This window comes from Adiantum capillus-veneris, chromosome 18, assembly GCF_014529385.1.
Source record: "Adiantum capillus-veneris isolate H3 chromosome 18, ASM1452938v2, whole genome shotgun sequence".
NCBI classification, from domain to species: domain Eukaryota; kingdom Viridiplantae; phylum Streptophyta; class Polypodiopsida; order Polypodiales; family Pteridaceae; genus Adiantum; species Adiantum capillus-veneris.
The window spans coordinates 8,740,175-8,755,205 of NC_140948.1; positions in this window are offsets into that span (position 1 = coordinate 8,740,175).

Here is a 15,031-nt window from a genome sequence, read left to right on the forward strand (position 1 = left end):
TTTTGTTAATACTTTGATGGTATTCATTGATCACTACATTGATAAATGTTGTTTTATGTAGTATATACACATATCATTTGTATCACGTAATCACACATTTTGTACTTTTACGTTTATACTTTATGTACCATATGTTGTCATGCGTATATATGTCGTCAAAAGAGTGGCGTCGCGAACCATCTCTTATGGCATTGTGAACGTAATTATTTCATTAACGATGCTAATAATTTTCATGACATGTTTTTTTTTGGAGTCTATGATCTATGCAGGATTGATCAAAGAATTGATTTTATGAAGACAAACTTGGTGACAATAAAAGATTTATGAAGATATGTTTGGTGATACCATATTGATGACAACATGAAGACATGTTTGGTGATGCGATATTGATGACAAGCTACACAGCAGATTCACGGAGACACTTTTGATTACAAGATAATCGATAGCTTTTACACCTCTTTATTGAACCTTTGTATTCATTATTGTATTTGATAGGAGTAATGTAACTCCTCATAAAACATTCATTGTAAAAGGAGTGATGTAGCTCCTCGTAAACATTTGTATATTCAATGATTTTTATAATATAACGGTGGGTGTATATAGAGCTGTGGGTTTTTCCCTTGATCCCCCAAGGGTTTTTTCATCCACAGTTAGGGACCCTTATTTGAGCGGGGGTGTTGACCTTATATGTGAAGCTACTCAATATATGGCTTCTCTATATATGGCACCCAGGTCCCCTCTATATATACATCATCTCATGTGTGTATTCTACACACTTTGGGGTTCTACTTCTGTGTTCTCTCCTTCTCTCTCAACACTTTCAGCCTGTCCATTGCATCTGGGATAGTAAGGAGTAGATTTTCGATGCTTGACTGAAAGCATATCCAATAGGATTTCCATAGTGTCATTAATAAAATGTGTTCCTTGATTTGACACAATCTCTACTGGACATCCATATCACTAGCATTCTTCCTTCCATAGGGACACAATGTCGAAGTATACCATCAACACCCAATCGATAAAGTAATCCTCCAATGATAGTAAATTTCAGGCTTTTTATGATCAGAGCTTTCTTCTGGTTCTGCTTCCAGTCCTCTGGAAAGTCACCTTGGGAAAGAAATTGATAAATATGGTACCATTCAGGATCAACTGATTCTTCTACCTCTAACTGAAATAAGTCAGTATCCACTGGTTCATCTCTCAAGGGTGATTCTGAATAACCTTCTGTACTTCTTGAGAGAAAATCAGCTCCAAAATGATTCTTGCCAGGCTTATGGAAAATTCTAAATTCAAACTCCATTAGGAACATCATCCATCTTATCAGCCTGCCTTGAATAATGAATTTATTAATCAGAAACAGAATAGCCTGATGGTCCACATAAAAATGGAAGAACTTTCCCAACAGGTAATGCCTGAACTTTGTAGCGTTGAAAACCATTCCAAGGGCTTCTCTCTCAGTAGTTGTATAGCCTTGTTCAACCTAACTGAATTTGCGAATGGCAAAATAAACCGGATAATCAGTCCTTCCGTCTGGCTGAGCTAATATTGCCCCCATTGCCAATCCCGAAGCATCTACATGTACGTGGAAAATAATATCCCTGTTTGGCTGCCTAAGGACTGGTTTACTGATAATGGCCGTTTTCAGATTCTGGAAGCTCTCCTCACATTCAGCAGTCCAGTTGAACTTACTGGTTTTCTTTGTAAGCTCATATAGTGGTATTGCTTGAGAAGCAAACTTATGTATAAATCTTCTATAGAAATTCACATAACCTAGGAAAGAGCTCAACTTTGAAGCATTTCTGGGTGCTTTAGCTTGCTGAACACACTGAATTTTGTCATGGGCCATCTCTATTCCATTTCGGGAAACCACATGTCCCAGTAGCTGTCCTTTCCAGACTAGAAAAACAGATTTGAATGGATTCAAACAAATCCTCTTCTCCTTACAGCGTTTGAAAACCATCTCTAGGAATAGTAGGTGTTGTTCCTCATCTGAATAGACAGTAAAGTCATCCATAAAAATGGCGAGGAACCAATGAAGGAATTCATTAAACATCTCCATCATACACCGCTGAAAGGTAGCTGGTGCATTGCACAGGCCAAAAGGCATCACGAGATACATGAAAGCTCCCCACTCGGTGATGAAAGTGGTCTTGGCTCTATCTTAAGGAGCAATCTGTAACTGGTTATAGCCACTGTAACCATCCATGAAGCTATACATTTCATATCCTGCAATCTCATCAAGCAGCATGTCAGTAAAAGGAAAGGGAAATGGATCTTTGATAGTTTGGGCGTTTAGTTTCCTATAGTCGACACAAACTCTCATTTCCCATTCTTCTTGGGAACGACGACTATGGGAAATAGCCAATCGCTCTGGCCACCTCTGTAATGAACTGTAAGGTTTCCAGTTTCCGAAACCTTAAAAGTTGTACAAAGTTTGCAAAAACTAATAAAAAACACTATTGAAAGATTCCGAACACTATTAATTTTGGTATTTTTGGAATCATAAGCAGAGCTTTACTATGTTTAGAAAACTAACCATGAATTAATGGAAAATATATTAATTAAGGTTAGATAAAGTTGAAGTAATTATTAGAGATGCATTAGACAGTTATTGATCTAGGAAATTATCCTATAATTTTTTGAGTAGTTTTCCTAATTAATTTAGCAAAAATACTTTTTTTGAGTAATTTAAATAGGGGAAATTAGTAAATGGATTTCAAATGTTGTGATATATTTATCAGTAGTTAATTAGGTGTTCAAGAACCCGTATTTAATTTAGCAAAAATACTCTATTTTTGACTAGTTTAAATAGGAGAAATTAATAAATGGATTTAAAATGTTGTGATATATTTATCGATGGTTAATTAGGTGTTCAAGAACCCGTGATAATTAGGAGAAGCTCATAAAATTAATCTAGCTAATTAATTTAGCAAAAATACTCTGTTTTTTGAGTAATTTAAATAGGGAAAATTAGTAAATGGATTTCAAATTATATCTATCAGTGCTTAATTAGGTGTACAAGAACCCTTGATAATTAGGAGAAGCTCAAAAAATTAATCTAGCTAATTAAGTTACCAGAAATACTCTGTTTTTTGAGTAATTTAAATAAGAGAAATTAGTAAATGGATTTCAAATATTGTGATATATTTATCAGTGATTACTTAGGTGTTCAAGAACCTGTGATAATTAGGAGAAGCTCAGAAAATAGATCTAGCTAATTACTTAAGCAGAATTACTCTATTTTTTGAGTAATTTAAATAGGGGAAATTAGTAAATTGAATTCAAATGCTATGATATATTTATCAGGGGTTAATTAGGTATTAAGAAACATGTGATAAATAGGGGAAGCTCATATAATTAATCTAGCTAATTATTTTAGTAGAAAAACTCTGATTTTCAGACAAATTAAATAGGGGAAATTAACAATAGATTTAGATTGAATTGAGATATTTATCAGAGGTTTATTAGACCTGAAGGAACCCATGGTAATTATGATACCAGTAGAAAATTAGTTTAACTATATATCCTAGTAAAATTATTCTAATTTTTAGGAAAAATAAAAAGGAAAATATAGTAAAGTAAACCGAAAACCTTTGATATCAATACCAGAGAAGGGATATACCTTGAGAATCTTTGATAATTAGACTAACCTTAGATAAATAGTTTAGGTACGTATTTTGGTTAAAAGTAATCGTTTTTTGTATATAATAGACAAGGAAAATTAGGAAATAAGTTTATCTAATTGCCAAATAAATAACCGAGGTCTAGAATCCTTATTAAAGGGTGGAAAAAAAATAACTTATAGCATAACTAAGTTATAGGATGAGTAACCTATCAAATTCACTATTAAAGATCCCTATTTATTCCAAAAATCCTTATTTTTGGGTAAACAAGGAAAATAAAGGTTATTCAATTAATCTTCTAGTGGATTAAGTCTTTTTATAAGGCTGCCAAAATGGCTCCCAAGATAACCAGGGGGAATCCTTTGACTGAAGAAGAAGATATTAGTAACAAGCGCAGCAAAGCAACTAATGACCATGAAGCAAGGCCTAGCCATAGGCCAACAGAGGAGAGTCTACGGGCACTTGCCCCACAGTACATGGACGATCAGTCCTAGGTGGATTTCTATTATTTCATTAATAGCTTTTAGAGTTTATTTTAAGTTAAGCATTGCATACGTAAGGTTAGGAAGGAAAAAAAAACTGGCTGTAAATGGAAGGTAACTTCCACAAAACCCACGAGCAATGATTGTAACTAGGAAAGGAATGATTGGGTTATGATTGATTGACCTAGGAAAGAAATGTTTGACCATACTTAAGACAGCTTGTCTCAAGATACCTCTGATTCCTTGGAAATATTTTACTCCAGCTAATGAGTAATGATGAAGATACCATCATGGAGGAGTCGGTTACCTCAGCACATGTGGAGTCTTTACCCCGTGCTTGTTTATGTTTATGGATAGTAATTTTAAGTTTATCCTAGAGGAACCGCCCGGTTGTATGGGAAACTGGTTTTGACGTATGGGCGCCCGGACTTTGGGTGAAGACTTTTTCCACCCCGGTTATATAAATAAGGAATGGGTGCCGTTTTTCACCCCTGTATAGGTGGTCTTGAGACAAGTTAGTACTGGTCAGTGATACTTTAAAATGACAGTACCTTGTCTTAAGTTTAAAGATGTCTGTTTTCTGAAAGAATGTCTTCAATACTGTTTTCAAAGGTTGTCTTAAGGAAATGCAGTTTGAAAAGTTAAAAAGGAATCATTGTTTTAATTGTGGAAAGAATGTCGTAGTAATTAAACAGCAATAGAATCATGTGTGAGTGCGGGGTGGTAAGTGGGGATTGACTAAGGTTGTCAATCATGGACGGGTGGACCTGATTAGTCAGGTAACTATCCATTCCCACACACTAAAACGTTTAGAAACTTCTTCCACTTGGACAAGGAATCCACCAGCGGCTGTGCCCTCACATATGCTAGAGGAAAAAAAGCGTTGGTAAGGAAACCTTAATCTAAAGGATGAAGATTTAGGGCCGGAATTTTTTTTAGGGTCCCGTTTCCACTGCGAGACAGGACTAGGTCTCTTTTAGGGCTATAAACCTAAACCATTGCCAATGGTAAATGTGAATTCCCTATAATTTTTTCTTGTTTAAATACTTTGACTTTAGTAGGCCTAGAGACCTGTCAATGGGACCATCCCGCTTTTGGTGTCGGCGGGTTGGAGACCTTACATGAACCCAGCCCTGAGAAGATTATCAATCTCCTCTTTGACCTTCTTTGCATAGTTGGGGTTCATCCGATATCTTTGCAATTGTACTGGCCTGGCGTCTGGCTTCAGCGATATCCGGTACTGACATACTTCAGGATCCACTCCCTTTAGGTCTGTATGTTCCTAGGCAAACACATCTTTATAATTCTTGAACATTTTACTTGCCTTTTCCTTCATTGTGCCAGGCTAAGATGCTTGTTGACCTTGATCATCCTAGGAATATCCTCTGATCCTAGGTTCCATTCCTCTACTTATAGGTCGTCTGGAAGAAACCAATTAGGCCCGCCTCCTTTTTGTTTAGTCGACTCTTCAGCGTAATCCCAGGATGGTCCATTCCTTTTTGAATCAGCATTCTGATCCCCTAGGTACTCCTCAGAATCTACTAGTTCCTCTACCATACCAATATCAGTTGATTCCACCACCCTTCCAGTTAGCTGAACTGTTCTTTCCCCTGTGTTGATTTTAATAAATTGATCAAGGAATTGTCTTCTCTGCTTGTCAGCCTGCTCTTTATTCAGCAAGACTGCATTCAAGTCAATCTCTGCCAAAGGGAATATGTTCATGGCCGCTAACATTCTCTCGATCTTCTTTGCTCTGTACTTCTGACATAACTCCTTCGGCCTCAGTTCTTTTCTCCAGCTCCTAGTATTGTTTGTCTGGATTTGAATTCTACCATTGGCCCCTTCTATGGTTAATGTTTGGTTTACATAGTCATGAATAACATGTGTTGTTCTCAACCATGGGCGCCCTAGCAGCATCCCATATGCCCCTTGCACATCCAGAAGTAAGAAAATGGTTTTGAATTTCGCTCTCCCAACTCTTATTTTCGTATTTTCAATCATACCCGTTGCTTGTACCACTCTGTGATCTGCCATTCGTACTTTGAATGGTGCTAGCTTCAGATCAGTGATACCCATTCTCTGCTGGAGATGAACTCCCGTTATGTTGACTCCTGCTCCTCCATCCAAGCTAACACTTGAGAGAGGCTCCCACTGCTTCCTAACCTTGTAGTCTACCTGAATAAGTGGAACTTCATCATCCTGGATGGTCGTCAGGTCCACTGTTCTGGCCTCCGCCTGAGCTTTCCTACGTTGTCTGATAAAGTTGGCCACTTCAGGCAAGGTTTTTCTGATATCCTCTAGCTCTACAATCAGCTTCTGAATCCTATCACAATTTTTCACATGAATTTCTTCTCTTTCTTGGTTAGACTGATTGTCAGATATTGAAGAACTCGTATCTTCACATTGCCATTCCTCTTTTGCAGTGCTTCCCATCCTTTCATCAATTCTCAGTTCATCACCCTTTCCATGTACTGTAGCCAGCATGGTCTTAGACATGGCCGGTACTGACTGATCCTTATCAGTCGATTGGGCTGGTATCCTCTGAATGACTCTAGCTTCAGAACTTTCTGGCTACCCTGGAAGCTTCTTGGCTAAATCCTTCATGATTCTAGCTGCTAGTTCCCTCTGCTCTTGCCATCCAGCACCTTCTCTTTACCTTTGGCCTTCCAAATTTCTCTTTGTTGAGCCCACTTGCTGTTGGTAGGATGGACTGGTGTTTCTGAAGTATTTGGAATTTCTTCAATAACTACACCCTTTCTTCTAGTGACTACCCGTACTAGGACTAGCTTTGGTGCCTTAGCCTTAGTAGTAGTAGTTGCAGGTGCATCTGGACATTGGGCTGCAAAATGGCCATACTTTCCACAAGTATAGCAATTCATGCTCCTATTCTGGAAGTTTCCACGTCCTCTGCCTCAACCCATACCCGTTTGGAACCGGCCACGTCCCTGACCAGTATCACTGGTACCTGGTCTCTCCTCTTGAGCTACTTTGACGGGTTCTACCTTCACTGGTTCGGTGTAGGCGACCAATGACGGATCTTTGCCCTTCTTAAAGTGGTGAATCCTGATGCCACAATTGTTCCATAGATGACCAAAAGCCTTACAGTAGGTACATTGTGGACATTCATTGGAGATATGGTCCTTGGATTTGCATTTCGAACACCAAGTCTCCATCTTCCAAACTGGCTGTCTTGTGTGGCTAATTTCTGCAATCTGTCTAGCCATTTCTTCAATTTTCTTGGTCCAAGATCCCTTCTTTGACTTCTCCTTGGATCGTTCATTAGAGCTGCTTTCGGAGCTACTGGACACCTCACTGGAATCAAAACTTTCAGTAGCAGAACTACTACTACTGGACCTTCACTTTTTGTGACTCTTTTCCTTCTTGGTCTGCTGTTCCAGCTTCAGTGCCCTTTGGACCAGATCATTGAATTTCTTGGTAGGAGCTAGTACCTCTTGCTCCCTAAGCTTTTTGCTTCTGAAACCATTCAGAAATCATGCCCTCAACCTCTTCTCAGATGGCGGTTATTGTAACTGCCTGGTTAGCTCCTTGAACTTTTCCACATAACTTCGGACTGATAGATTCCACTGTTTGATCTTATCTAGTTCACAGAGGATATCTTCATCCCCTCTATTGTTGGAATATTCCAACTTGAAGGCTTTAAGCAATTTGTTGTATGATCTGAGCTGGCAGGTAGGGTAATGGTAATACCATTTCCTTGATGCCTCTTTCAAGGTTTGTGGAAAATATTCCCCCCAATCATCTTCATCAATATTTTTCAGTTCAGCATACTGCTCAAAAGCCTGTATGTGAACGTCTAGATCATATTTCTCACCTCCCTTGAATATTGGAAAAGAAGTTTTTAGGAAAGCTGTGTAATCATTCCGATTACCACTGATCTTGCCACTTCTCTTCTTGGATGTCTTCTTGCAATTGTCAGTGTCAGCATCCCAATCAATCTCTCTATCTGTCTCGGTGTCATTGTCTTGTTTTGTCTGTTTGCTAGAAGTACGGTGACTTCCTTTGTTTCCCTTGGTACCCTCATCCCCTTGCCGGGATCGAGAACTCTTGGAACTCTTGGCTTTCCGTGCTTCCCATTCTACCCGTCGGCATCGAGAATGACTGGAGTGTTGTGAGTCCTGTCCCTCATCAGCCTGACTATGCTCCTCTTGAGCCTCAGTGTCAGCCATCTTCTCTTGCTTGGGGTCAGACTCTCCTCCTCCCTCCTCAGGAATGGGGTCAACACGAATGGTGGATCTCCGGCCACGACTTGGATCTAGGTGCCATTGCTGAAAAGTTCCAACTGGGAGAAGAGTCTTTCAGTCAATGAGCTTCAGCTCGAGCCACCGTGATCGCCAAAATGGAATTGGAGCTGATCTCTTGAGACATCTAATTCTAGTGTTAGAAGATTTCAGCTACTAGTGTAAGAAGATTTCAAATAGTGGACTGGACAGAAATCAAAAACTAGACTGGAATTTGGATACTAGAATAAGAATCCGACTTATGTACTGGAAATAATGTTCAGATTCAGAATATTGGACAAGAAGTAAGTGTAACTGGAATATCTACCATGATTGGGATTACAGATAAAAGATTACAGTGAATAAGATTGACAAAGAGAGTACAGCCGACAACAACTGCCAATGATTCTCAACCAAGTACAAGTGTAGCCAAAATGCTAACCCAAATGATAACAACTGCCAACCCGATTACAATGTAATGGGCCCTATTTATACACTTCGGGTTTACTGTAGTAATTACCATAGTAACTACTAAGTAATTCATTGCCCATCTCCTAAGAGAACGTTCCCACATAGCGAAACTATCGAGCCGTCTACATTACCCGACTAATCGGGTCCACCCATCCATGATCGACAACCCGAGTTCATCCCCACTTACCACCCCCGCACTCACACATGATACTTTGTTATTTAATTACTACTAGGTTCTTATCACAATGAAAATAATGATTCCTTTTATCTTTCATATTAGTAATTCATTAAAAAAACCCTATAAAGCAGTATTCAAAACATTTTACAAACAAACATCTTCAGACTTAAGACAAGGTACTGTCAATCTAAAGTATCTCTGACCAGCACTTGCTTGTCTCAAGAGCACCTATACAGGGGTGAAAAAAAATGGCACCCATTCCTTATTCATAGAAAACCGGGGGTGGAAAAAGACATCACCCAAAGTCTGGGCGTCCATACACCAAACTAGTTACCCATATAGATGGGCGGTTCCCCTAGGATAAAAACAATATCCTAAGTAATATCCAAAAACATACACATGTACGAGGTAAAGACTCCACATGGAGTACACATAGTTAACCGACTCATCTATGGCTGACTCTTCATCATTACTCATCAACTGGAGTAAAAATATTCCAAGGAATCAGAGGTGTCTTGAGACAAGCTGTTTTAAGGATGCTCAATCATTATTTCCTAGTTCAACCAGTCTTAGCCCAAACAATTCTTTCCTAACTACAAACAATGCACGTTTCTCTACTTGGGGTAGCCTTGTTCTTTTCCAGAGGAAGAAAGATGGGACTTATAGACTGTGCATTGACTTTAGGGGTCTTAATAAATGAACCATTAAAAACAAATATCCCCTTTCATGCATTGATGAGTTGTTGAGTCAACTTAGTGGTGCGCAAGTAATTTTTAAGCTTGATCTACGATTTGGATACCACTGGATCAGAATTAAGGAAGGAGATATTTTCAAAACTACTTTTTGTGCATGATATCGACACTTTGAGTTTACAGTTTTGGCTTTTGGTTTAACTAATGCACCCACGACATTCATGTGTTTGATGAACAATATCTTTCATTCATTTCTTGATGACCTTATTTTGGTATTTTTGGATAACATCTTTGTTTATTCTAAGAATGAGAAGGATCAAGTACTGCATCTAAGGAAAACTCTTGAAGTACTACATGAAAATCAATTGTATGCCAAGCTGAGTAAGCGTTTCTTTGCCAAAGAGAAAATTATATATCTGGGAAGGATAATTTCAAAAGAAGACATTCATATTGATCCTGATAAAGTCAAGGCAATTGTAAAATGGCCAACACCCAAAACCGGGAGGGATGCGGAGAGCTTTATGGGGTTAGCACAGTATGAACGGGATCATATAAAATATTTTTCTAAGATTGCAAGCCCTTTATTTGAGTTGAAGGGCTTTAACTGAGTTAACAAAGAAAAACAAGGGTTTCTTTTGGTCTGAATCATGTCAAACTGCATTTGCAACATTGAAAACAAGGGTGGCTGAAAATTGTACTTTGAAAATTCCAGAACTTGAGAAACCTTTTGTGATAACATACGATGCAAACGGGGAACAAATGGGATGTGTCTTTTGTGAAGAGGGGAGAGTTGTGGCATATAAATCTAGGAAGTTGAGAAGACATGAAGTGAATTACCTTGTGCATGCTTTGGAATTGGGACTTGTTGTTCATGCATTAAAGCATTGGTGTCATTTGTTTCTTGGTGTGAAATTTGAATTAAGGACTGATCATCAAAGCTTTAAGTATAATTTCACTCAACCATCGCTTAACAATAGGCAAAAGTGTTGGCTTCAGCTACTATGTGAGTATGACTTTGACCTAAAAAATTTGGTTCGGAATAGAGAACAAGGTTGCCAATGCATTGAGTCGAAGGCCTATGTGTAATTTGGTTTCTATGGTGCATAGTTATTTAATTGATCAAGTTTGAGATGAAGTGAATAATGATTCTTTTCACTCCAACATTATCTCATTTCTAAATTCTCATGTAGGTGAGATGTTTGAGGGGAAGTTTCATTTGTATAAGGGTAGCTTGTATTGTCATGATCGCTTGTGTATGTCTGCAAATTCTTCTTTGAAACATCAAATTTTGTGAGAAATTCACAATACCTCATTTGTGGTACACCCTGGGTTTAACAAAACATATGTTAACACTAGAATGGTAACAGGACACTTTTATGTCCTTGGACACTTTTGTGTCTTGTTAAGTGACCATTTTTCTTGAATTATTTGAAGAGTATGAAAATGAATTTCTAGGTGCTATATATCCACAAAGTTTCCTTATGAGCTGAAAAAAACTTAGCATTTTTTTTTGAGTATCGATCTCACCCTTAACCTTACTCTTGCACAACATTTTTGAACCTAAACTGTGTGAAAAAACGGGTCCTGTTTTTGGCGTTTTTTCAATTTTTGGCAACTATACCACTCTAAACTTCATGTTTGTGAGGTTTAGATGGCTATAGGTTAGGCCTTCATAGTTCTCAAGATGTTTTGATTCTTGTAGGGAGCGCTAAGTGTTAAAATTGAAAGTTATGACCAATTCACAAGAATTGCATAATCCTGTTTTTTGGCCAAAATTAGCACTTTTTTTATTTTTTTGGTGGCTTTCTTGATATCCAAATTCAATTTTGATTGTGTAAGTGTAATGTATAACATAAAGCTAATCTTCCTTGAGTTTTGGGGGACCTAATATGCTATATAGCATAGTATATGATGATGGTTGAGTTTTTTGATTGTGCTGAAGAATACGATACATTTTAGAGTAGCAAGTATAACTTTCTCAATATTGCTAGTTTCTTAGGCCAATTGTGTGTATTTTGTAGGTAGTGACCATATCTAATCATAGACTACAAACTTGGCTAGATATTGAGTAGTTTCTATGGGTTTCTAGAGGTCATAATGCTAAACCTAGTTTTTTCATGTTTGCTGTATTTAGCACTTTATCATTGCCCCCAAGGTTCCAATTGTAAGAGATCCATTACCCTTTTGACATGCTCCATGACTGATTTTGAATCCAGAGGCCCAAGGGAAACTATGAAAACATGTATATAGTTTCTGTATTAAGCGTGACTATAGAAACTTTGATGATAGGTCCGCAGAATGGAAAAAATGAAACTTTTTGGTACCTATTTTTTTGCCCAAAAAAAATTAGTGAGGTAAAAGAAACCATATGTTTTGGTCACCAACCCATTGAAGTTAACGGGGCATTTTATCTCATGTCCTACAAAAATCTCCAATCTTATTTATATGCAATCAACTGTAAGAAATTGTTGTTTTGGGCAAAATGCACTGGTCCATCAACTTTGGAGGCTTGTAGTGACCAAGGGATGAGAAAAATTACAACTTTCTCATTTTTTCCATATGTAGTAGTTATTAAACTATAAGCTCATGAAAGGGATTTTCCAAATGAGTGGATCTACTATGGTTTTGAAATTTTTTTCCAAAACCCTGAAAGGACACTTTTATGTCCTGTTAGGTTACCTTTCTAGTGTTAAAGACTTTCTTTTGGCCGAGTATGCGAGTTGATATCTCTTTGTATGTGCGTGAATGTCTAGAATGTTAACAGGTGAGGGTTGAGTCTCTAGATGTTCCTGGTTAAAAGTGAGAATCTATGTCAATGGATTTTATCACTGTGCTACCTACAACTAGAGGAAATTATGACACTTTTTTTGTTGTGGTTGATAGATTGACAAAATTACACATTTCTTTTCAATAAAGAAGATCAATACTGCCTTGCATATTGCTAAATTGTTTGTCAAGGAGATTTTTCGATTGCATGGTATGTCCGAAAACATTGTGTCTAGCCCTGATTCTAAATTCACCTCAAACTTTTGGAAGGCTACTTTCCAAGCCATAGGAACATAATTGAGAATGAGTATTGCTTTCCATCCTAAAACATATGGGAAACTGAATGGGTTAGAAGACATGCTTAGGATGTATGTGAGTGAGAGGCAAACAAATTGGGTGGACTACTTGACTTTGGTTGAGTTTTCTTATAACAGTTCTTGGCATGCGTGTATTCAAATGGCACCTTTTGAAGCTATGTATGGTTGTAATCACTCAGCTCCCTTAAAATTTTCAGAGCCTAAAAACATAAGTAGAAGTCTCAAGGAAAATGCTTGAGAAAATGGACCTAGATCTTTCCAAGATTAGACATCACATTAAGGAAGCCCAAAAAAAGCAAAAAATGTATTATGACAGGCATAGGAGGCCATTGTCCTTTGGTGTAGGAGATCTGCTTTTCTTAACACTAGAGTGGTAACAGGACACTTTTATGTCCTCGGACACTTTTATGTCTTGTTAACCGGTCAACTTGCTTTAATTAATTCTCCTGACAAAAAAGCGATTGAACGTAGCGGCCAATTACCAAACTCCTGTCGTGAGTTGAAAAAAACTTGGATTTTTTTTTCAAAAACATTTACGGCCATATTTTGGTACTAATAAGGTTATTTTCTGGGATAAATTTAACAAATAAGTAAATTCCATGCAATTGCATGCAACATGCAAGAAGGCTAGCGAGCCTCTGGAGGGGAAGAATTTGTCATGAGTGGAAAACAGGATAGGGCAAGGACCACCCTTGGATCTAATTGAGATCTAGAGGCTCACACACAAAGCCCTTTTGAGGGAAAAAACGTACGCGCTGCCTCTCTATAGCAATTTTGAAACCAAAACCGGAGTGCAGATAGCGCCTGTGAAATCAATTTCTTGTTGTGCCATGCCTGGAAATTCTCACCGCTACTCATCAAGGGAGGTTGGGAGCATCAGGGGTGGTGATGATGAAGCTTTTTTGGTGGCCCAAGAGGGTGTCTTGTTGCAGGTTCTAGCCGCTTGACTCGGGGATGCATGGGGAACCCAAAGCTATGGAGAAAATCATGAAGAAGTCTTCTTCTTTGGTGTGATTGAGAAGTTCAACCCCCGAAACCGCAAATTCACTTGCCGATTGGAAGAGGATATAAAGCAATACCCCGCAACATGGGAATCCGTGGATGATTTTGTTGTGCACAGCTCCATGCGATTGACATCTCCTCAGAAATCAATTCAAGTAAGTCACAATCTGGTTCTTGTCAATTTCACTCCTAGTGGTGAATCAAGTCATGCAAGAGGCTGTGAAATTCTGAATTTGGGTTTACATGATGCACATAATGCATTGAACTTTGCTGGGGAAGACATGCCGTTGCAAATAGAATACACCAATTCACCACTTTTAGAGGAAGTAACACCACCATGTAGGGGGCGTGGAAGACCACCCAAATCCAAGAAATGGGGTAGACCAAAGGGCACATCCTCGCATGACAAAGACACAATCACAAACCCATCTTCCGAATTTAGAAATAATGCGGGACGTGTTGAGATGAAGAGAGAAAGAGAGAGAGATGAGACAAGAGACACATCATATACGCTCCCACAAATTGATTCATATTGAGGACAAGATACAAATATATAGGTGAGACCAAGTTGAGTAGAGTGAGCCATATATAGCTCGAACACCCCCACTCAAACAAAGGTCTCTAGCTTTGGATGAAAAAACCCTTGGGGAGTTCAAGGGAAAAACCCAAGCCCCTATACAATGTTAAAATATGAACCAACGATGATGATGTGAAAGTGAATTGTGCATTTATGTACAAATATTCAAGCGACTCAGAGATCACAATGTGAAAATGTGGAGTGTGCATAGTGCATGGTACCTAAAAGATTACAATGTCATATGTACAAAGCTATTACAATAGCAAAGAATCTAACCTAGAAAGAGTGAGGCCGAAGCAACTCCAAGCTCCGAGTGCAAGAGGATGAAACGTGACTCGTTGAGGCCTTTGGTCAAAATGTCTGCAATCATCTGGTCACTTGGACATTGTTCAATCATAATGGTTCCTTTACGTACTTCATACGTGACATAATGATAATGGACAGGTCTTTTGCAAGACTAATAGCACTTTGGTTGTCACACCACAAGGGTGTGCTAGAAAGAGGAGAGTGACCAATATCAACCAGCATTTGTCAAAGCCAAATCAACTCACGAGCTGCAAGTGATGCCGCAATATATTCTGACTTAGTCATAGAAACTGCAACACAACGCTGTTTCTTGCTAGTCCAAGAAACAAGACAACCATTTATAAAGAAGCAATTTCCACTAGTAGATCGCATAGATAAA